Source organism: Protopterus annectens, chromosome 4.part1, assembly GCF_019279795.1.
Source record: "Protopterus annectens isolate FY-2018-M chromosome 4.part1, PAN1.0, whole genome shotgun sequence".
Classification (NCBI taxonomy): Eukaryota; Metazoa; Chordata; order Ceratodontiformes; family Protopteridae; genus Protopterus; species Protopterus annectens.
The window spans coordinates 128,065,034-128,091,670 of NC_056734.1; positions in this window are offsets into that span (position 1 = coordinate 128,065,034).

A 26,637-nucleotide genomic window follows, 5' to 3' on the forward strand; every position below is an offset into this window, starting at 1 on the left:
TTATATCTGCCCAGATTCTCCACCTCTTGGAGAAGTATAAAACCTATTTGTGGCTAGGAAAACGGGGGGGGGGGTTGAAATAAGGGAAACAAGACAATAAATCCCAACCCAGCTCATTCAAGTGAATCCCATCTTTGTGATAAAAATCTGCATGTAGCAACTGCCTCATGTACACTGACAACCCTCTCCTCTTACCTCCCAGCACTCAGACTTGTGAGAGATGCACTTATATATCCAAATTGGAAGCCACGCACTCTCCAGCCAAGACTGGAATAGCTGATCAGGAGGAGAAGGTCAACACTTGCATCACACCACATGGAACACATAGCCTTCCAGAGCACACACCAGCACTGCCTTCACATAAAAATACAAACCACACACCCACTTTCTTGGATGCTCTCAATAAAAACCTACCCAAGCAGCAGAGACCTCAAAGGCAGAAACGCACTCGACCACCACAATGCAACACTAATCATGAGACACATAACTCACCTAAACAGTGTGCCACTCAACCAAAGCCCCTAAGGCAAAACAGTATGCCCAACACACTAGTCACAGGTTACTCAATAGTGAGGCACACTGATGTCACACTCTCTACGTTGAATAAGGAGAAGGTAACAGTCAGCTGCCTGTCAGGCACCAGGATCCGCCACATAATGCATGCACTCAGGTCCCTCAACAACAGGTACAAATACAACTCTGTCATTGTACATGTGGGTGTGAATGACCTGAGATGTACCTCCCTGGACTACATGAAAACAGACATGGAGGAGCTCTTGGATTAAGTAGCCCAGGCAGGTATGACCCTAGCTCTGAGCAGCATCCTACCATCACCCAAAATGATACCACGGTGCAAGCAGAAAATGATTGATTTCAACAATTGGCTAAGTTTCTGGTGTCATTCTAAATGGATCCAGTATCTGTCTGCATGGGATGACATAATTGACAGACCTCAATGCTTTGCCAGAGATGGCTTGCATCTGTCGCCCCTGGACTTCTGGATACTGGCCAAGGCTCTTGCCACCCCTATAGTGCCTTTTTTAGGCAGTGTTCCAAAGACCAAATTACCACTGTAACAGCTACAAACAAATGCAGTCTGAGGGCCATGCTGCTCAATGCAAGAAGCTTAAATCTCAAAATGCACTCACTCGAAGCACTCCTTAAAATGGAGAATATTGACATTTGTGCTGTAACAGAGGCCTGGTTCAAGGCAACAGAAAGCACCCCTGCACTATCAGGCTATAACTCATTCCACACCTTTTAGCATCAGAACTTGGACTGAAGCTCCAAAGGCGGTGGTGTTTCCATATTCATAAAGGATGCACACACCTCCAGACTGGTAGCCCAAGATAATGCATCTGAGATACTTTAGGTGCAGCTAAAGTTGGGTAAAACAGCGATTCAGGTCATTGCCTGCTATAGGTCCCCAACCATGTCCCAAGACGCACACTCCATGTTCCTAAGCACCCTGGAGAATATTAGGGTCCAACCTAACACTCTCCTACTGGAGGACTTCAACTACCACTCCATTAACTGGGAAAACTGCTCATGCATCAATACATTTGCCCAATGTTTCATGAAATTCATTAATTCCAATGCCCTGGACCAGCTCGTTGACCTGGTCATTACTAACATGGGCGACCATTGCTCTACACCAATAGTCAACTCCTCCCTGGTTAGATTCAACCACAATCTAATCACCTCGGAAATCCATCCCCCCCCCCCCACAATGAAAAACTTCTCCAAAGCTAACTTTGGGTTCCTAAAAACAGAGGTGGCTAACTTCATGGCACCGATGCAAATGGAGAATAGTTGCATGACCACCAAATCATCCACCAATGCACTGTACGAACACATACACAAATTCATGGATCTCGCCATACCCAATAGAACCAAGATGTTCTCCTCCAAAAAAAAAAAAGGAAGCCAATCTGGTGGTTTCCTGCCATAAACAAACACAACAACAGAAGAAGGAAACTGATGCGGAATAAGATGAAGTTGCAAGACTGGAAAAACTCCCTTATCAGCCTCAACAAAAAGTTGAGATCCCTCATCAAATCCTCTAAAGCTAGCTATGAAAACAGAATTGCAGCAGATAGTAAAGACAATTGCAAGGCCTTCTATAGTTATGTAAAGAATCTCCACAGCAATACCCAGATTTGCTCTGAGCTACTGCACAATGGTACCCCCTATACCGAAGCAAGAAAACATGCTGCTCCACACCGTCAAAACCTTTTATTAAAATAGACAAAGCTTTCAGATAAAGTATCCTTCTTCAGTGTCTTTACATACAACAGGCATAAAACCAGCATTTTTAAATACAATATAATTACATCACATGACACAGCACACCTATCAATGACATCAGTTAATAAAACAATAATTAGTTTTTTTCTTTAAAGGACAATCCACCATAAAAGAAAAACAAGGTAAACATAATACCTAAAAACATATATAAGGCGACATATAGCATTCCTTCATTTAATTTATGTATGTTATAGTTCAATAAGAGATACAAAATCAGTTCAATGAGAAATAAAGTTATTTTATTCTCTGCTGTTTAAATTTCATAAAAATGTTTTTGTGGACCCCCTATACCGAGCCAACAGATATTGCCAAAATACTGGCCGACAGGTTCAGACAGAACTTTACCCCCCAAACGACCAATCACAATACCAGTAGATTGCCGGGCACCCAGTATTTCTGTTGCACAGGTTAAAACAGCACTGTCCAAGGCCAAGAATACAGCTTCTATGGGACCTGATAATATCCCTGGCTGTGTTCTGCATGAACTACAGAGTGAACTTGCACCTCACCTACACAGTCACAGCCTCATCTCAGGCTTTGTCCCTATTGACTGGTGCACTGCTACAGTCATCCCTCTCCACAAAGGAGGAGTGACTACAGACCCTGGGAACTATCACCCCATTAGCCTGATGAGTCTGATATGCAAAGCTATGGAACACATCATCATGGACCTAATAAACAAGGATATAGGGAATTTCCAAACTCTGGATCCCACACAGTTTGGTTTTGTGAAGGGTCGATCATGCCTGCTCAACTCAGTCGACTTCTTTGAGTCAGTCACCAGAGCTGTGGATGAAGGCAAGATGGTTTATACAGCCTACTTTGATCTGGCCAAGGCCTTTAATACCATTCTCCACTCAGGAATCATAGAAAAACTCACTAAGCTAGACATCATCCCCTATATCACTAGGTGGGTTGCAAAGTGGCTCACAGATAGAACCCACAGTGTGAAAGTAGCTGACTCCAAGTCAGACTGCCAACCAGTCATGAGTGGAGTCTCACAGGGTTTGGTCCTGGATCCTCTCTTGTTTGGTCCAGGCCAACACGAAGGAACTCTGGCTGACAAAGTTCGCAGATGATTGCAACTTGAAAGCTATTATTAACTCCCCAAGTGATGCTGACATCCTACAGAAAGGCCTCACTGAGACCAATGGCTGGTAGAAAGTCCTTCTATGTGGCACATCTCATTACTAAGGGATTTGCATCCAGAAAGAAAGAGGTCATTGTCTCCCTCTACTCTTCCCTCTTTAGGCCAGTCATCGAGTACAATGCCCCATTTGGATGTACCTCACTAGACACCTGCAACAACTGAAGAGGCCACAAAAGTACCTCACAAAGAGGATCGTAAGCCTTAAACACTTGCCCTATATGGACAGACTCAAAAAACTCCAACTATTCTCTGTCTCATATCACCTACTTAGAGGCAATCTCTGCTTGACTTACAAAGCTATGTCTGACCCAGCTCTGTTAGAAATGGTACATTGAAAGAAATCCCAATCCCTCTGCATCACATGCTCCAGAGACCTCAACCTCATTACAACAATCAACAGAACATGCTGGAGGGACAGGTTCATAACCCAGAGGCTGGCCATGCTATGGAATAGACTTCCCAACTATTCTCTGTCTCATATCACCTACTTAGAGGCGATCTCTGCAACTTGGGAGCTATTATTAACTACCCAAGTGATGTTGACATCCTACAGAAAGGCCTCACTGAGACCAACGACTGGTGTCAGAACTATGGCCTTAAGCTGAATGACAAAAAATGTGTTGCCATACCCCTTGGGAAAAATGTGGTTCCCATGAATTACCACAGTGATGGTAGTCCACTGAACACAGAAGGCGTTATAAGAGATATGGGAACACAGGTTGACAGCAACCTCTCTTTTGACCACCACATTGCCACTGTGGTCAGAAAGTCCTTCTATGTGGCACATCTCATTACTAAGGGTTTTGCATCCAGGAAGAAAGAGGTCATTGTCTCCCTCTACTCTTCCCTCATTAGGCCAGTCATCGAGTACAATGCCCCATTTGGTATGTACCTCACTAGACATCGGCAACAACTGGAGAGGCTGCAAAAGTACCTTACAAAGAGGATCATAAGCCTTAAATGCTTGTCCTATATGGACAGACTCAAAAAACTCCAACTATTCTCTGTCTCATATCACCTACTTAGAGGCAATCTCTGCTTGACTTACAAAGCTATGTCTGACCCAGCTCTGTTAGAAATTGTACATTGAAAGAAATTCCAATCCCTCTGCATCACATGCTCCAGAGACCTCAACCTCATTACAACAATCAACAGAACATGCTGGAGGGACAGGTTCATAACCCAGAGGCTGGCCATGCTATGGAATAGACTTCCCATACATGTTAAGCAGAGTACCTCACTGGCCCTCTTCAACAGAAATCTTGATAAGTGGATGGGAAATAGAAAATTCAGCCCAGGATCACTCCAGTGGCTCTACATGACAGAGGCACTGGGAACCAAGGTCGGGTGGCACGATGCCAGGGTAATCCTATGGGCTAGGCTTGTACACACCTATGAACCTATTGATTCTCCTTAGATCTGAGTGGCCAATTATACAGAAACCAATCAACCTTGCTGTTATACCTACCTTATTTTCAGAAATCATCAGACAATTTCAATAGCAGCCAGTTTACAGGCACCACTCCAAATGAATCTTGATAACATGAATGACGAACCAACATATTTAAATGGTACTTTTTAAATAAAACAGCTAAATCCACCAAAAGTTTGCTGAGAAAGATCGGTTTTAGGATGTAATATAGATCACTGCTTCCCAAATAAATTGATAAAGCCTCAGGTACCCTGTTTAAGGTAAATAGATTCTCAATGGTTGGTAAGAACTGGAGCCATGATAAGCCTGGGTACCCTTGCCATACCACTGTCCATTGGGTAAGATCAAGACAAAGATTCAAGCCATTTGCTCTAATTGTTTCTCTGGAGGTTACTCTGCAGATGAAGGAATGCCTTTGATCAGAAGAATGTGTGCACTAAAAGTAAACTACAAATAACAATCATCCAATGTACCTGAGAAAAGCTTCAGAATTCCATCTTCCTGAGTGCTTTGTGACTTCCACAGATTGCCTCTCCTCCAGCTAAATCTGACACTCGCACTGTTCTAAACGAGTAGAACTGCAACCTTCATGAGGAGTATCATGCCAAGTAAATGCTTTCCTCAGCATGGCAGTGGCATATAAGGGATTCAAAAAGTTCCCATCTGACAGCAGTCAAAATACCAGTTCTCTAGAAGAAACATCACTTAATGATTGCTTCATAGCCAAGACCCAATGCACTATGCACAATGCCAAAGAAATGTGTCAGCCTACTCCAGTCTGGTCAGTTTGAGATTTTTTTCAACAATACTACCACAGCCAAATGTATTTTGATAACATCAGCCCACCACAGTGACTGCAGTAACTCACTGGCTCTGTAGGCCCCAGTAGTAAGCCAGGGAAATAGCGTTGCTCATATTGCTAAGGAATGAAAGTCCCTAACTGACTTCATTACCCCTTTTAGAACAATTGGAAACAACTGAGCCCCTATGAGGCATCTTCAATCTCTATGATCAACATTTAAGTGGCTCCAACCTTTCCATAATGTGTTGATGACACAGTAGTGTGGCAAACTGGGAACATCTAAGCATCTTACCAACCAACCAAATGCTGTAATTTGTGTGTGCAGGGATCTGGGGGAAGTCCTGTAGCATTCATCTGTGTGAAAATAGTGGATCATAATACCATGCATCCAGTGTTTAGCTTTAACTGGCAAAGACATGCAAAAAGCTTTGAATTTGGATATGGCAAAAGTGTAGGCTCTCATGGTGTTTGCAACCCATGAATTACTCACTAAAGTCATCATCATTCTTCTCCAAGAAGCCAAATTTGTGGCAGAACTGGTGTTGGGAAGTGTTGTGTCTCTAGCGCCAGTAAACAAAACTTGGAAATCTGGAGATGGGATAAGCTGCCAGCTATAGCATTATGAAAAACAGGTGCGTGCCTTGCAGAGAATATTAAATTTATTTTTAAATGTGGTAATACTAGCAACCTCAAAACAGACAGAACTCTGTTTGACAAGGAGGATCTACTTAGGAGAATCTGAACAATGGCTTGGTTATCAGAATGAAAAAGTAACTTTATGTCTCTAAACTGAGCTTGCCAAATAACAACAGCCCATATAGGGATGATTTCCAAGAATATGATATCTTTCCTGACAGACTCTGACCAAGAAGATGACCACTGGGCTGCTAACCATTTACCTCACCAAGTATCCTCCTATACCTGTGTTGGATGCTGCATTGGTGAAACGTCAGAGAGAATCAAAAGAAGCCCAGTCCAAATGACACAGTGAGCCCCCATTGAATTGACCCAGAAACACTTTCCATAAACAAGTCATATTTTACACTTTTGGAATTCCTACCCAGTGGCATTTCCTAATGCCCTTTTCAACAGGTTTGCCAAAGACCTTTATAATGTCCTGCCTGGGGAAATTGTCCTACATGAAAAATTAAGCAAACGCATAATGGTCATGATCTGGTTTACTCTTGCTTTGGATTCTGCTAGGAATTCATTGATTGCTACCATTAACCATTGATCTTGTCACTGGGTAATTTGAAGGCCTTTCCAATCATGTCAATTTCTAGGCCTAAAAATGAAATACAGCAACTAGGACCTTCCATTTTATCTTTAGTCAGAGGGACCCCATGTGATCATATAAATCCATAAACATTTCCAAGCCAACTCACCATGATAAGGAAATCATCCAGGTAACCACTTGAGCTAAAGACTTAAACCTCGGCACAAGTATGAATAGGACATGCTGGAGGGATAGATTCATAACCCAGAGGCTTCCCATGCTTTGGAACAAGATCCCAGTTCATGTTAGGCAGAGCCCCTCACTGACTCTCTTCAAGAGAAATCTTGATGAGTGGATGGGAGATCATAAGTTTACCCCAGGGGTCACATCTGTGTCACTACTAGACAGGGGCACAGTAAACTAATTCTATTATATAAGGGGACCTTCACTGTGTCACTACTAGACAGAGGCACAGTATTCCAAATCTATTCTGTGCATTTTGTACCATTTTATGGGGTGGCGAAAACCACATCACTATGGCTAGACTTACAAATGCCCCAGGGCAGATAGCCTAGTACTAAACTATGAAACTATATCTTGGTTCATAGTCCTTTGCTGCTAAAATCAATGCAAACTTGTGTCGAAGGACTCAGAAAATAGCACAAGCTGTTGTACAGCCCTTTGGCATGACCATTTTGAAATATAACTGACCCTGAAAGAACAGACTGAGCATTGCCCAATCTTGTTCTCATATAGGCAATAAACAAAACATTGATTTCATATCAAGCTGGCTAGACAAAGTTATCCAAATTCTGAATGGAAGTAGCTACATCATATTTTACCCTGGCATCTTCATTTGAAATAAAGTCATTTACTGATGACCAAAATGAGGATAGGCAATGGATGAGGTGAAATGTGCCTTCTTTTTTCTTTGGAAACAGCCCAATTGGTGCGGTCACAAATTGCTCCAAAGGTGAAGCTCTGTATGGGCTGATCATTCTTCTTCTTTGTAATTCATCATTGACAATATCTAACACTATGCTGTCTTTCCCAATTGTACATTTCCAATTCTTGACAATATTATCATTAAAAGGACCACTGGATTTCAAGGAAAAACCTTGGGTGAATCATTGTACTAAATTTTGTGTTGCCTGGGTCTCAGGGTAAAATAAAAGTTCCTAAGTGAGTTATTCTACTTTAATGTCTAGTGGGTTGTCTTATTGCTGTTGTCCCCACTGGGGATGAAAGCTTCTTTTAGCTCAAAAGGAACTTCTCCCTCAAAAAGATTCCAACTCTTTCATTTGAAAAGTCTTACCACCATAGTTTGCTCCTGGTGTCAGACTACATTGGCTCATGTTTTGCTAACAATTGAAGGCTGGGTAGGATTCCCACAGTGCAAACACATGTAAGAAAAAAACAGCAAGTAGGCCAAAAACATATACCAGTGTTGAAAACCCAATAGGCTTTTGTAGTCTGAGATTCAACATTAACTCCAAGGAACACAGCACTTAACCATGTATCAGGGTGGCACTGATCCCACCTTAAGCACTGAGTGACCACTTTTAGTTTCCTAAACATCTAATTAAGGCCTAACTATGCCATGCCCCTTAAACATAATGGACCTCTCTGACAGTCAATACGTATGAAATTAAGGGTAGAGTCAACCAAGAGTCAATTCCAGTAAGGGCAGCCATGAATATTAAAAAAAAAATGGCTGCTCGGGATACCTAGATTTTGTTCTGTTTGTTGCTGGGTGAGTTACCTATCACAGCCAATGTGGCAAACAAATCTTTGGGATTTGATTTTTAGGCTTCCCATCCACATCTGCCTACTCAATGTCTGTGCAGCCTTCCCTAATGATTTTGTCTTTTATGATTTTGAGACTGTGAGCAGTTATATGTGCCCCTGTGGTATTGGAATTTTCAATGAAGAAACAGAGGTATTGACCTCAGAGGACATTAGAGACAATCTAATCAGGAGTCGGGTTCAGACTCAGAAATAACTTCTGAACTGCTTAATGTTTTCCCATTGAGTCCACTTGCAGATTGACCTGGATGCGAGTGAGCACCTGTGTGCTATTAGAAACTTCCCCTACCTTTGCTCAACTGGGAGGCCAAAACCTTTTGATAAAACTAAATCAGATAATCTGCCTTTGCTGGGATCTGAAAGAAACTCCAGAACTTGTTGCAGGTACCCCGCTTGAGCCTGACTCGCTATAATCCTCTTTTCTATCGTCCTCAGTAAGAGCAACTTAATTATTTGGCCCTTCTAAGATAGTTGTAGTCATGGCAGTTTCTAATTGTCTTTCCATTTACAATGTCGTTTCAGCAGACTTCTGAGATGTGCATCTGTTCTTCTTGGTCAGTTTTTGGTTGACTGAGATTCGATTTGGCTGTAGCATTATTATTATTACTAGTAGTAGTAGTATCAGATCCCATTATGACTAGACCACCCTCAGCTTCTAATTCATGGTCTTCTGTCTTTCTGTCTCAGATGTTAGCCTGGCCCAATGAGATTTCAGGAATTGTAGAGCTGTAGCACTTGTGGCTGAAAAACTAAAATGCCACTATTATGCTCAAATACCTACAGTCTACCAGACAATGTGACTTCTATTATTGTTAAGTTACCCTGAGACATATGTACAAATCTGCCATAATTAAATAAGCCATTCCTTCATCTAAACAGAAAGTTGTTCTGACAGTCTGTCAGTACGGACAGACAGTAAGGACTGCTGTTGCATAATTAATTTAATGAATATTAATGTACAATAATTTTAAGTAATAATATAATATGCATACAAATTAAAGAAAATGAATAACTGCTGTACCTGCCAGTCTAGCTTGCATAGCATCTTAATTATTATTATTATTATTATTATTATTATTATTATTATTATTATTATTATTATTATTGTTGTTGTTGTTTAATTTTGTATTAACTATTATTAGGGCTAATTATGTTTACATTGCTGGCAAGGGAAGGGGATGGGGACAATCGTTGTCTGAAATTTGGTTTTAATACTTTATATATACATATATTTTTTTCAGGGGTGGACAAACCAGTGAAACATTTTCCTGAGAGAGAGAAACCTTAGCTTAAATGGTACTAACTGATTATAAAGAAAAACAAAAGTAAATAACAGAGAACCTTTGAATGAATCATGTTTATATAATGAACTATTATGATTTCTCCCTGAAGAACATTTTGGATTATGTAGATAGAAATTCAAGTGTCCTTGGGAAAATTGACGGCAGTCACCACAATTCCTTTTAGCTGAAGACAGAGCAGGTTTTACTAAACTACCTTGAAAGACACACATGCCTCTGGTGACAAAAAACGATGATAATTTAAGATGTTAAAAAGGGGTTTGAAGATCATTGGAAGAATCGCCATTTCTAATCATGGCACAACCCCACTACAGTGTCTTCTTTTCACTTTTCCTATTTTTCTCTGTTTTTTTTTTTTTTTATTTTTACAAAATACCCCAGGTCAATGGTGACTGCTGACGCCCAAGCTCTCTACCACAAGTAGTAATACAAGTCAATGACATAGAGCCTGCCCCTCAAATATGCAAACACACTATCGCAGAGTCAGTAAGTAATGGGATGCACAAGTCAACACACTGACTGCCACTCTACTCAGTCTTGCCTCTCCAACATGAAACAGTGAAACATAAAGTAGGCAATTAAAGAAGAGTTCATAGGCTAGTTGCCCTTGTGGATCATTTTGAACCTAAAAAATTTCCCTCCCAATAGTAAGAATCAAACTCAGTTTCTTGTATCTGTGAGGCAAACACTGAAACCAACACCCAACCCCAAGGTTATACCACCCCATATGGGATGTGAACCCACAATCCCTGGCTTACAAGGCCAACGTCTTATCCATTAGGCCACTGGAGCCTAACAGGTGAAAAAATTCTGCATATCACAAGAAAACCCCCAAAGACCATGAATGACACCATCATCAAAAACAAGGAAATCAGTAGGGGCTTTGCCAATAGAACATCCCCCAACAACCGACTGTACTTAAACCCAAAACACCCCCTGAATTGACTGAATCACTACAATTCCTTTGAAAAAGTAGGAGAACTACTGCTTTACTCCCAATGAACTTATTAAAACAAAAAAAATACCTTATGAGTTAGTGACTTATACTTTAAAAAAAAAATGAAATAAACAGATGTAACCTTACCCAATCAGTTGCTGGCAATTGGCTTGTCTGACAACTGCTTATTGCATGGGACCAACTTTTTAAGAAATATCATAAAATAAATAAAGGGTAATTACTTGGAGATAGAAGATTGTGTAGAACTGTATTAAGCAGATCACCTGACTAAACCAGCTGCGCTTGATGGTAAGGAGAAAGTGGTGCTAGGACACCCTCCTAGGTGACATCAGTCTGATCTCAAGCAATTGTCCATTGTCCCATCAAAAAGTAAGGAGCATGTAAAGTGAGCAACATACAATATATAATTATGAAAACCCACACATACTTCAGTTCTAATTTCTGTACTAAAATTTCATCCATAAAATTGGTTTACCATGGCGCCTTAGCAATGCTACGATCATAGTATAATTGAAATCACTGTTTCCATGACTAAATACATCGGGTCCAGAGTAGTCAAACTTGTAATGTCTAATAATAGACTGCAGTCAATCATTTTTATCACAACATACTGACATATGGAGTCGTGTAGTGTACGTCATGACTGTGGTACTATAACAGTGTAAAAAAACATGTTAACTGCACTCAGACATTCAGAATACAGTTATTCTATTCTAAGTGAAACAGTTTATTAGGAGTCGCCGTCACCTTTTACATTCAGCAATATGTCAAGGTGTGTATCAACAGCTTTATGGGATGGTACTACATAGAATACAATGCTTTCAATATTATAAGATACACTTTAACTTTTGTCTTAGTAGGAGCAATGATGTTGTTGAGGAGTCAGGATTTGTGCCTAGAATTATTGGCAATATATACAAAACAGTCCTTAGTCAAAAGGGGAAGAAAATGTTGTGTGTTGACAGCTATCAGTATATTCAGGAGAGAACAGTGCATAACTGAACGTATTGGTGCTGCTGTAAGAAATTAAAAAATAAGTGTAGAGGCAGATGTATCACTGATATTGCTAGGAATAGATTCAAACTAGTAAAAAGTACAGCACATTTCCATGCTGCTGATAGTTTGAAAAAGGAACTATATAAGGTGAGCGAAAGTATAAAGAGGAGGGTGGAAGTGTCAATTAAGACCCGTGGAAAGTAGTGCCTGAAATTCTATCAGAGACTCCAACAGATGTTGTGAATACTTTACATAACACATCAGCTTTAATAGAGTAAAGCAATGGAAAAGGAGGAACATGTTCAATGATATAAACACATTGTCTAACTTGACCGCCGACCATCTTCCTATTAAAAATGGTACATGCATTACTGAACGTACTGGGGAGGCTTGCCCAGCTGGTAATTGTGTTGTTATCACTACACAGAGTAACCTGCAGATGTTGTGCAGTTCTGAGTATATATTGGTGGATGGAACCTTCCCCATAAGTACAACAGTGTGTAAACAGATCTATACTATTCATTGCAAATTTGAGGAAGCAGGTTTACGTAAAGTTATTCCTGTGGTATACGGCATTCTACTGTGAAAGTCAGAGGAATGTTACAATAGCTTTGGGTGATGTGTAGTCAGTTTATGTGTACATTATGATTTAATGCTAAATCCAAAAATGGTGCTAAATGACTTTGAAAAGGGAACAGTGAATGCCATACAGGCACATTTCTCTAATAGTGCTGCCAAAGGCCAAATAATCTGGTGCCAAAGTCAGAAGTTACATCTTGTGTCTGACTTTGGTAATCATATTTCTTTTTCACTTCTGTGCAAGCAAATGCCGGTTTTGGTGTTTATCAGCCCTGATGACATAGCAGATACCCTTACTGAGATTGAGGGGGGAAATGCCTAATAATGCCAAACCATTATGTCGATTCTTTAGGGAGAATTATTTGTTGGGTAGACCACGCAGGTATGGTATGCATTGTACCACTTCAGAACGATTACCTTCACTCTTCGATATTAGTTTCTGGAACCAATGGGACACCTGCACACTTGGTTATCCCAGAGGCCAGAGCACAGTTGAAGGATGACATTGTCGCCTCCGTAGTCTGCTGCAGAAACCAAGATTGTATATGTTGGATGTCTTGCATGCTATACAGAATAAGCTTAAGGACATTAAAAGCAGACTGTTAGCATGCGTTCCTCCATCTCCCAACAGACAAAGACTTATTGATAAAGAGGCAATCTTTGATAGATTATTAACCAGAAGGGATGAATTGAGTGTTAGAGGTTTTCTGCAGCTGGTAGCACAACACTGGTCTTTTTAATGTGCTTATTACATTTCTCATATGTTAATTTGGTATGTTTGGGCACAGTTTGTTTCATTGTGGATTTAGTGGTATTTTAGTGTGTTAATCATTCACAAACAAGCAGCACGGTGAGTTCACATTGGTGTTTGGAATTGCATTAAAAAAACATGTTGTGTTTACCATTTCTGACCATATACTGCTTTTAAACTGTGGTTAAATAACATCCTGGAATAACTGAGCAGCATTGCGGTTTGTTTCTATGTTGCTGTACGCTGTACATTCACAATTAATGGAGTATAGTAATGCAAACGGATGTATACGTCAGCGTGTCATCGCAGGATTACTAGCAGAAGAGTGGAATGTTGAACACAATTTCATACTAAACATTTTCGAAATTTTGCTCTTCCATGCTTTTAAATTACATTATTTTTCGTATTTCAAGTCATTCAAACTAATGCTATTCAACTATACGATAGTAAACCCATATAATTACCTCCTTAAAGCTAAACTGCATACTTTACAGTTGTCATAGATGAGAATCCTTATTCTTTTTACCTCCTTATCTATTCTTGAGGAGGCACGCTTACACATTACAATCATATCTCTCAACCTCTTAGCACAAGAAATCTGGACAAAGCCTAAAATAATGGGGCGGGGGCAAAGGCCCAAAATAGGGGCAGATTTACTAGAGTAATAGGATTTGTGTTAGCATGCATTTTCTGAAGGATTTGAAGTCTGACATTCAAATGTATGTCATTATTCAGTGATTTCAGTCTTATAGCGATTTGCCAGAAAACCACGTATTTTATGAGAAACAGACCAAAAATATGAGGCAAAAATCTGAACATTCTGTGAAAATCTGGATAGCTGAGAGATATGATTACAATGTAACCAAAACTGTGAACCTTATATACATAACTTCCTGCTTCTGTTAATTTTAGACTTCTAATACAGAATGAACTAGTATTTCTTTCTTTTGCAAAACACACACACACGTGTATATCTATATCTATAGCTATATATGTGTGTGTGTGTGTGTGTGTGTGTGTGTGTGTGTGTGTGTGTGTGTGTATTTATAAATATCAGAATGTTATACTTGGCTATAGCGGGAAACCTTCTAAACCTGTGCTTTCCATATTAATTGCTTACCGAAGTGAATTGAAAGCAGAAAGTATGTTGCATTTTAAAATGGTGAACATCTTTACACTGTTTAGATTAAATCAAGGGTAGAGAGAAAATTGTCAATGACAGCATCTAAGTAATAAACAAAAGTAAAGAAAGATAGATAATTCTTTGTAGCGCATGCAGATTTATTTTCTCCTTTTACTTCTCAAGAGAATAAAGGGGAAAAAAGCGCAAACTGTTTTCCTGCCTTTAAAAGCTGATAAAGCACTTAGTGGATGCTGTCAAGCTGACAGTTAAGACGTGTCTGTGAATCATTTTGAAGTAAAGTCAGAAGCAGATTGTAGGAGTAGCGAGAACGCAGAACGGAATCTGTCGCTTGTTGGCTGGCACTGTTAGTTCCTAGTGTGAGACCCAATCTTAACAGAGTTTAGGGGAATGATTGTTAAGCTCAGATCTCATGTTACTGAAGTGCTTAACTGTTTTTCCCTATACTGGAGCATAATCATAGTGTTTCATGCACTATCGAAATGTTAAAAGTAGAAAGTAGCAGTTAATGTCAGTATTATTTGCGCAGGTACCCTGAGTTCTACACTGAATTCAGTTCCGCAATGGAATATCAGAGCAATATTCCTGTAGTAGAAGTGATTAGCAAAGTCGTTCAGGATTACTTTTTGATTTTCCATACCAGACCTTATGTCTTTGCTTCTTAATGGTTTATCACGACTTAGAATGGCGATATTTAGCTGGTATCATATAGCCGTTTTTTTTCTTCAGACTAATATCATTCTTCTCTTCTTAGTTTGTATTCACAACAAAAGAATCCGAAACATCATAAAAACAAGGCACTTATACTGCTTAAGGATTCCTCTACAGTCACTACAGTTAGCTGATAAAGTGCTGCTTAAATCTAAGGACTTTGGACTTGCCAACTCTTTTTTATTTACTTTGACAACATGCAGTTTTGTTATTTTTCCGGACAGCTTGGCATGTTGAAATGATTTGATTAAGAGTTAGATTGATTAGACTTCGCTAACAGAATGCACCGGTATTGTGCTATGCTGACATATGAGCATAACAAATCAGCCATGTGGACTGTTAAATATACATTGAATGCCACTTGGTTCAGTACCAGCTGTTTGATACCTGGCTAGAATTTTGTCCTGTTCTTTAATGTTTGAGAATGCTACCATGGAAACTGATGGAATATTTTGAGTGCATGTAGATGAATTTCTATAAATGTGCATTTTTCCTGATATTTGCATTATATATCTTTTTGTCCATATAAACTTGAGTGTGTGGCTTCATCTGGGCAGATCAAGAGTAGCCTTATTAATCTTCCCAGTATACCCACATCTGGTATTTTGACCATTCAGTGACTTTGCCTCTGGTTTCTATCCTTTCTTCATGAATGACATTACTCCATACCTTCATGCAGGATATATATCTCGAGTCTGTTCTACATGTAGTACTCCCCACGCTGTAGGAGAAGATGCACAACCAGCCCTAGCCTTTCCACACTTGGTGCTGTCAGTAATCTACTGCACAAGGGGAAGCATTTAAGCAGCACTGACCTCTCAGGAAGAGTAGCTTTCACATGGCCCACATCAACATTTGTTCTCCCTTTTACCCTAAGCATTTATGCAGTACTATCACACTGTAAGGGTTGTATATCATCTGGCACATATCTCACCCATAATCTATCCTCCCATATTGTATGTGTGGTTCATTTATCTTACAGCCAGTAATAACCAGCAGAGCCTTCTGTGATCTCACTTCAGTAAAACAGAATTAAGGCCTACAACTGACTAATTTCTCCTCCTTAAGCCATAGCTGGATGTGGGCTGTGTTATTAAGTCACAGAACCCAACTTCAATGGCAAGAGAGAAAAACACAAGAGTCAACTCAAATGTTAAAGTCTTCAGATAAGTACTAATAAAATTCAAAACAGGAGTTATTTTCCTCTTTTTTGTCATCCGACTAAGGTTTAGTGAATTGTATGTTGTGTTTCTCAGCAGTGGTTTTAATTGACATATTTTTTTTTATTTTACTTGTGTTGGCATTGGCACATATTATTTCATCAACAGACATCTTACATGGAATCGGGAAACAAAAACTTTAAAAACAATTAAGATGTTATGGACAAAATGCCTCTCTACCCACTGAACAGAAGGTTTCATTTCCTGCACCTCCTTACTTACTATAATCATTTGTGACACCATAGAAGGATGGGTAGTAGAACAATTTCATGGAAGTGGCCTGCAGATAAAACAGGACTCAGTAATAAAAGTAATCACCTTGCACTTTCTTTTGAGTTGTTTCCAAAGCCTGAATCCTCAGTAATATGGCCAGAAGCACTGCTTCCCTGCCACAGGCCAGGTGTTTCTATCTTTGATTACTAGACGTGCTAACATGTTATTAGCTTGCAATGCAATTGCTCCCTTTCATGTGCCATAAATCACACTAATTTATTCCTATTGAATTACTCAGTCCTCCCACCACTCATTCCAACTGAATTACTCAGCCCTCCCACCACTCATTCCATCTGAATTGCTCAGCCCTCCCACCAGTCATTCCTACTGAATTACTCAGCCCTCCCACTACTCATTGCATCTGAATTACTCAGCCCTCCCACCACTCATTCCTACTGAATTACTCAGCCCTCCTCCGGTCCATTTCTACTAAACTGCATAATCATACAGCACCAACCCTAACCTTAGAATTCCATCCATAGTTCTCAATCTTCCATATCCAAAATGAGGAACACTAGCCCTCATAATGTGGAACAAATGGGCAAAATGTGGAACACATACTAATGGCCTACTAACATCTTCAACTAGGAAGGTTGCTAGTCGAGCATGTGTCCGGATCCCATATATATATATATATATATATATATATATATATATATTTATATATATATATATATATATATATATATATATATATATATGGGTCTACTTTTCTTTGTCGAAATTATATATATATATATATATATATATATATATATATATATATATATATATATATATATGGGTCTACTTTTCTTTGTCGAAATTATATATATATATATATATATATATATATATATATATATATATTTATATATATATATATATATATATATATTTATATTATATGTGAGTGTGTGTGTATTCTTTAATGCAAATACTTCTTCTGACTAATCTTTCAAACTTGCTATACCATGTGTAATTATTGCCAGAGAAAGTACTTTTCAACCAAAATATAAGTTAAGTATTTAATGTTCATCCACATGCAGACATACATACATACATATGCAGAGGCACACACAGCCTCACAAATGTATAGACAAAATCTGCAGACACAGTGATAAACACACGTGAGCACACACACACACACACACACACACACACACACACACACACACACACACACACACACACACACACACACACACAAACATGCACGCACACACTCACACAAAAATGTGCCTAGCAATTATAGCTACTTTCTTGAATAAGTACACTTCAGTTGTCTCACTGTGATTAAATAAATTAAAAAAATGCACATAGTTCAAGACATTGCAAACCCATGCCTCTGAGCTTTCCCTAATTTTGCTCTGTCCCTCAAAAATATATTTGATTTTCTGATAAATGACTGAAAATTACTATCAGTAAATAAAGCCAGAGTTTATAGTTTCGTAGTTATTATTATTAATAAAACGGCAGATCTCTTGCTCTACTTAAGTGAATTAAGGTTACATTAAAAAGTGCCTGCTTTTAGCTCTTTTTTTCTCTCATATTGTTAGTTTTATTCAGAATTCTTGAGTAAAGAAGTCAAGATGTATGAGCAGGTTTTAACCACCCTACCTCTGTTTCTCTTGTTCGCTCACTGGATTTCTCTCTGACACATGCGCGTGCACAGACACGCAAGCATGACCATGTACAGATTTATGCACATATTACTTTTTTCATTTTTATTTACTGTTTTTAATTTTTGCATTCACTATACAGCAAACCACATTTACAGTGTGTAAAAATGTTGGAAACCTGTTTCTTTTCAGTCTGTCATGAACTGGCCGGCTTGATATTTGCCACGTGATATCTGTACATTAATACCATGTTAGAGAGTATTTATTTTCCAATAGGGTGTCAATGCACATGTTGCCCTTTATTTAACCTGAGACATTACATGAGAGATGTTATGCCAGCATTAACATTCTAACAGAATGACAAAACCTTTCAGATCAGCAAGTCATGGACCGATAAATCTGCCTGCATTCCTGCGCTAAAGCAGTAAAGGTAATGCAAATTGAATTGCATTTAATTAAATAAACAGAAGAAAATGCTGAATGTCATAACCAAAGAGACAAATGACTTCTTTCTTACTGGACTGCAACAAATGCTACAATGCTGAGAATCAGCATCTTTCCTCGAAGGTGTTTTCAAGTTATGAACAGACTGCACCTGTGATATGTGGGCATGTGTTTGAACAAAGACAGGAGTACCAATGTGGGAAGCTAATTTCCAATTCAGCAAGCATAACAGGTTCTCTGCAAAATACACTCCCATAATACAGAGTACTTGGCTTTTGATTAATGATACAATTGATTGATGTTTGATGATGTGAAACTACTGAATCAAACTACAGAAATACATCGATACTATAAAAAATGTAAATTAAAGACACAGGTAGTACGGCCCTTAATTTGGTCTGTAAAACAGAAGGACATTATCTCCAAAATCTTTTTATCCATTTTATCTTCTAGAAAAATAAAGATTAATTATTATGAAGAGGTTGCCTACACTTACAAGACCTGCATGTGGGATTGAGGTTCTATGAGGGGACAGCACAAAGTCGCTCACAGCACAGACGCTTCACTGGCCATATGTTATTATTAACAGACATTATCAAGACAGAGTCAGTGCAGGTAGCATACAATCAAACAAATGAAAAGATCAGCACAACTGGAAGTCTGAGGGAGGCAGCTTGCAGCTGCTAACAAGACAAGGAGAGGGACTAGTGCTCTGTTAAAAATCCTGAAAAAGGGAGCTGGTATTCTGTTCAGTTCTGTATTGCAGGTGAGGCACTGTTCAGTGGTAAGGAACAAGAAAAAAAGAATAACATGACGCATCCGCACCGCAGTCCTATGACTGGCAACAAAAGGATGGAGCAGAGATATTCAAATGGGCCAGAAAACAATGGTCTCAGAGCTTTGCAGGAGCTGTATCTAAGTCTAGCCAGAAAGGATGTGTGCGTGTGTGTGTGTGTGTGTGTGTGTGTGTGTGTGTGTGTGTGTGTGTGTGTGGGGGAGCATTAGGTAATACTGCTAAGGAAAGAAAGACTCACTTTTCATCTTATGAGTGTTCTCATTATTTTATCCTTTGCATATTGAGGTACCTCTCACAATTAGATATAAGGATTCAAGGCAGCACTGTAGAAGCACTCATCTTCTGGCATGTGTACTGTTCTTTTTTTTTTTCTGGGCATGTCTACTGCAAATAAATAAATACTGTTATTAGTTTAAATTATTCCTGTGAGCAGCTGCGAACCTATTACTATGTAAAACAACTTTCGGATGTAATTTATCTGTAGAAACAAAGTAATCAGAAGCATGGGGGATTTACAGAAGGTAACAGGCATGGAGAGAAGTTATAAACATCTACAGATAGGGTGACTTTTCTGTTCTGTCATGGCTGCTTTATTAATGTTGTTCCATGGAATGACTGACACTGAAAGAGATGGAGGTGGATGTGGGTGAGGGGAGTACTCTGTGATCACAGATGCTCCCACATTATGAGATGTATGCACACAGAGGTCCACTCAGAAAGGAGATTCTCAGAGACTAATGTCTAGATCGCTGGCTTCTTCTAAATTCTCCTCACTTTGGCATCAAGATAAAGGTAACAAATTTAGTGACAGTTTGGGGACCATACAATAACATGAAGGCTGATGTGGCCCAATGCATCCTCAAGCTTTTGAGAATGCCAAATGATGGGACAAATGTGTGACCGCTGCTTGGTTTGTAATGGCAGCTGAATATTTAATAGAGAGGATCCAAATACAAGGTTAAACTCTGTTTATACAGGTGTAGTTGAATGCAGTAATATTGATAATCATCTAAACCAAAGTATGTTTATAGAACTTGTATTGGTCAGGGAACATGGATGAAAAGGCTGCAAGTATTATCCTTCTACATAAATCTTGAACCGTATACTAACTATGCAACATGAAAGCCGATTAAAAATGTACTATTAATGTTTTGTTAATGTACATTATGATTTTCACCCATTTTACTATACTTGGTTGGAATGCATTTCAGGAATCACTTTTTGATCACTTTTGTTTTGTTGAATTTCATCAAAAGTAATACTTTGCAATTTTTATTTTTTACCTCTGGTATGTCCAACTTTTCATTTTTTTAATTTTCTTATTGCAATATAATGATTAATAAACACATTAAGACACACATCATCTATTCACAAATACAATATTTACATTTTTTAAATTATCTTTTAATTTAATCAGATAATTCATTAATCTGATATAGAACATATTAAAGTAATAGTTCATCAGTAAAGTTTTCTTATAACCCATGTAACATAGTACATTTATTGCTAGTTGCATTAGAGCTTAATAACTCGAATTCTTTCTAACAAGAAGCAGTGATTAGATTAAAAAAATGAAGAAAGAGGAGTTGTGTTCATTTTCCAATTATTTATAATAACTATTTTAGATTTAGCTAATAAGGACCCCTACAATGGATACTCGCATGCTAGTAGCTAGCAACACACACATACTATTTGTCACTTGCTCAAAAAGGCAAGTGCACTAACTCCTACTAGCCTAATCTTACTTACCTTATTGGCCCTCTTATCACCCAACACTATTAAACTGCACAGCTTTACCAGAGTCCTAACTCTAACCTTACGACTCACCCAGCTCCAAACCCAAGCCCTTGCTCTCTAACCCTAAAACTACACTCCTTATCCCTAAAACTAAACACCTCAAGTACTTCCTAAATCTAAAACTCCACTTCTCATCCCTAATCCTAAGTCTCTAATTGCTCCATAAATCTAAAACTCTAACTCATAAAATAAGTATTTTTATAACATTCTTTGCACTGTTAAACTGTTTGCAGCTGTTTTGTTGTTTACTTTAAACTGCTTTCATTGCTTGTGACTGTGTTTTCTGCACTGTTTATTTACAGTATTGAACAATTTATAGCATAAGCTAGATTCACACTTGCTGAATCTAGACAGGCAATTTCTGAGCACCAAAACCAGCCATCTTACATTAAGAGGGCCCTCCTGCACCCTTGTGTCAGAAGAGTGTAGTCAAGGACCCATCTGAGTTGGGGTTTGTTGGAACAAGGGTCAGTCTTGGGCTTTCCTATCAGTTGGATTGTTTGAAAACTGTTTTACTTAGCTGATATTTAAACACAGCATTTGTGCATAACTGTGCACTGTGCAGGGGAGGGTTAGCACTGCCGACTGCCGTGTATTGATGAAAATGCTTAAAAGTCAAATTTTCCATAGATAACTGCTAGGGAACCCTCCTAATCTTCTTTGCTTCTCTGCGAGCAATGCAGTTTTGCAATGATGCCTAGAGAGCAATCCAGCTGTGCTTTTTGAGGTGCACAAGCATGTTTCTACCCCTAAACCTCCCATAGATTAGCTGATTTTCCGAGTTCTACAATAGAACCTAGTCCAACTAGCCCATCCTCCACCACATATTACAGAATATACCTGAAGTAATGGAAGATCAGTTTCCCACCATTTCTGCAGCTAGCCTGATTGACATGGGCATGCCAAGGCAATGTAACAATTGCCTTATGTATACAGACACCCTAGTACTCAAAAAATATGCACATACAATATTTGAGAGATGTATCTATACCATGAATATGGAATCAATGCTCTCTCTCTCACATAACAATCTAATACCAAGCAGGTTGTCAGCACTCACACTCCACATCCCACACAGTGCAAGCACACAACGCATAAACCCACATACATGGAGGTACTCACTAGAAATATACCAAAAGAGCAAAGACCTCCCAAGTGCAAACCCTCTGGACACAATACGGTCCCAACAGCACACACTATACATAACAACACATGCATCAGTATCTCACCCAATAAACTCCTAAGTCAAAACTTACCTAAACCAAATGTCTTGGTCATAGATAACTCCATAGCGAGACACATAGGTGTCTACCTCACTAGGCTGGACAAGGAGAATGTCACGGTCAGCTGCCTGTCTGGTGCCAGGATCCACCAAATCATGCACGCACTCAAGTCTCTCAACAAGTACTGTTATGACGCTGTCATAGTCCTTGTTGGAGAGAATGACTTGAGATATACCTCACTAGACTATATGAAGAGAGACATGATGGAGCTTTCAGATTATGTGTCCCAGGCAGGTATGTTCCTAGCCCTAAGCAGAATTCTTCCCTCACCCAGGTTCATGCCACAATACAAACAAAAAATGATTGACTTCAACAATTAGCTTAGCTTCTGGTGTCAGTCCATGGCTTTCCAGTATCTGACAGCCTAGGATGATATGGTCGACAGACCATGCTGCTTTGCCAGAGATGGTCTTCACCTGTTGCATCTAGGCTTCAGGTTGCTGGCAAAGATATTTGTCTCCCCCATAGTGCCTTTTTTAGGCAATGTCATAAGAACAAAATTCCCGACTTAAAAATATCATGCAGAAACAAACTAAGGGTTAAGCTGCTTAATGCTAGGAGTCTAAATCAGAAATTGCACTAACTTGAATCACTTCTCACCCTGGAAGATGCTGATGTCTGTGTAGTCACAGATGCATGGTTCAAGACCTCAAAAAGCATCCCGGCCATGCAGGGCTACAATACTTTCCACACATTCAGTTCACACAGCAAAAGTGACAAAAAAAACAAAGGAAGAGAAGTATTCATCTTCATTAAAGACATATACACCAATACTACTCCCTAGAGTTACTCCAAGTCCAACTTAACGTAGAAAAGATCCCCTCCACATCATTGTTAGCTATAGGTCCCCCACCATGAACCATGAAAACCACACAGCCTACCTGGACCTACTTGAGTCACTCTCAGTACAGCCAAATACCCTGGTCATAGGTGACTTTAACTATCTTTCCATCTATTGGGTAGCATATATGAACACAAACAGGCTTACACAAAGGTTCCTGGACTTTGTTAACACAAATGCTCTGGAGCAGATAGCACCCCCACAAGAGGCTTTAACATTCTTGACATAGTACTCACCAACATGGGGATTCACTGCTCCACCTAATGTGTGGGGTCCTCCCTGGTAAAGCATGATCATGAATTAGTCTTGTTCGAAGTGAGAATTGTAAATGACCCACCCTCAGGAGCAAAAAGGTTAAAAAATTTCTCCAAAGCAAACTATAGCCTGTTGAGTGATGTCATCAATTGTTTCAGACCCCCTGCCAACACTGACAGGAATGACCACTATACTGAGGTGTACACAAATGTCCTGTATAAACACCTATATAAATGTATAGACTCAGCCATACTGGAATGGATGAAATCATGATCCTCACATAAGAATAAGCCACCCTGGTGGACATCCAGCATAAATAGGTTATACAATAAGACATAGAAACTACTGCCAAAAAAACAAGAGGAAATGGTCCCAGCAAAAGAAGACCTCTCTCCAAAGCAAGAAGAAATGGATTAGACATCTTGTAAAGTCCTCTAAAGCTAATTACAAAACTAAATTAGCATTCCTTGCTAAGGTAAATTCCAAAGCATTCTTTAGCTAAGTCCAAAATCTAAAAGGGAAGGCCCAGATTTGTGCTGAAGTGCTGAACTAGCTGTGGACGGTACCACTTATACTGAACCTAAGGAAATTGCCAACCTGCTAGTGGGGGTAGGTTTGGTGAAAACTTCACCCCCCCTGTCCCCACCAATCATACCCCATAACATACCTGTCATCATTCCACTGTTTAGTATCTCCAGAGAGCAGGTCATAGCCACACTCTCCAAGGCCAAAAACACAGCCGCTCTGAGACCAGACAACATCCCAGGCTGCTTATTAAATGGTCTAAAACAGGAGTTAGCAGAACCACTGAGAACAAATCTGGGCCTTTCCTTTTAGATTTTGTACATAGCTACATGGGGATTCACTGCTCCACCTAATGTGTGGAGCCCTCCCTGGTAAAGTATGATCATAAATTAGTCTTGTTCGAAGTGAGAATTGTAAATGACCCACCCTCAGGAGCAAAATGGTTAAAAAATTTCTCCAAAGCAAACTATAGCCTGTTGAGTGATGGCATCAATAGTTTCAGATCCCCTGCCAACACTGACAGGAATGACCACTATACTGAGGTGTACACAAATGTCCAGTATAAACACCTATATAAATGTATAGACTCAGCAATACTGGAATGGATGAAATCAAGATCCTCACATAAGAATAAGCCACCCTGGTGGAACATGCTGGAGAGACAGATATATGTCTCAGAGACTACCCTTTTCTCTGGAATAGGTTTCCTATTCATGTAAAGCAGTGCCCTTTCCTGCCTTCTTCTAATGCAATTTAGATTAATGGATAGGGAGTGTAAAATTCACTCCTGGGGTGGCATCCTTGCCCCTTATGGACAGGGGCGGTGTGTAAAATACATAAAGGCATAACCACAAACCTAAGCCATCCTCTAGCCCTTAAGGATTGAATATAGGGTAAAATCCAGGTGATAATGGCTAGGCTTGTAAGAGCTTTTGAGCAGTTAGCCTAGTAATCTCCTGTGAATCTAAACCTGTGAATACTCCCGCTAGTATTTTTATAGCTGATCTGAATTTCACTAGGTGGATCTTTAATTAGGTTTGCTCCCATATATTTTATTATATCAGTGCATTAACCTAATAAACAAATAAACTAACTAGCTATATAATTAATTAAAAACTACAGAGTGCATTACTTACGGCTCCATATATCCTCTTTTCTTATCTACCTGATAGAGATGTTGAAGTAAGATTCATACCATTCATTAATACTGCCTTTTATAAATCAGCACTTACTAGGCAAGTATTGACTTTTGATAAAGTAAAATCATATTTACAGACTCACAATAAGTGTTGTGGGCATTCGTTTCACAGGTATCTGGATCCTGAGTATAGTTTGCTCAGAAAACCTTTTTTTCTTTTCCTTTTGACATGCTGTTTGTATTTCTTCATATTGTTTCTCACATATTTCATTAAGATGTTGCTGATAGACATCTGTACAGTGTGCTCAGTGTGTTAATATCACTATTGTATTTTGTGATAGTCTAAATTCTCAGTTGTTGTGTAAAATAATGCTCAGAAATGTTAATCCAAAAACTGTTTAAAAATTGTTTATCCAATTTAATATTATACTTTTTTAAGGATTAAACAATATTCTACCTTATTAAAATTGCTACATTTTTATCAGGACTGGATTTTAATTTGGACAAACATTGCAATTAATGTACAACTCCTGTTATTGATTTCTTGTTGACTTATTAATATCTTCTAATATTACAAATATATTCAATGTGATCAACTGGATCTTTGAGATGCAATTATTTGTAACCATAAAACCTTTTATATGAGTTTTCAGTCTTATATAAGTATGAAATGCTCAATCACAATGGAAAAAGTAGATTCTACACTAGATGTATTTGCTTAGTTCCTTTTATTATGTTAATAGAGCCTGATAAATAGCTTGCTATTCTAAAGTATGATTTTCAGTAGTTATATAGATGTGACAGAAATTCTACAAATTCTTCAGGAAAGCTAGGTATTTCTAATACTTTAAATAGATAAGTTCAATCTGTTGAATCAAAAGTCTTTTCTTTGTCTAATTTAATCATGGCCAAATTCTGTTTCTCAGAATGAACAATATCTATTCATGTAATAATTCTCTTATTCTTATTAGATTATATTGTATTTGATCTTTGATGGACTTTTTTGATGCCTATCAGTTGTATGTAGTAGAATATACTTTATTCTATTAATCAATATGAATTGCACATTTATAATCTATACTAGTTAGAGAAATGGGCCTATGGAATAGAGTTATGGATAATTTCCCTGATTTAAAATATGTGTGTGTGTGTGTGTGTGTGTGTGTGTGTGTGTGTGTGTGTGTGTGTGTGTGTGTGTGTGTGTCTTTCGGCTTTTCCCCGGTTAGGGGACGTCACAGCGGAACTCCGGTCCGCTAAGGATTGGCAGTAGAGTTTTATGTGCTGGCTTGCTTGTAATTAATGAATATTTAAAAG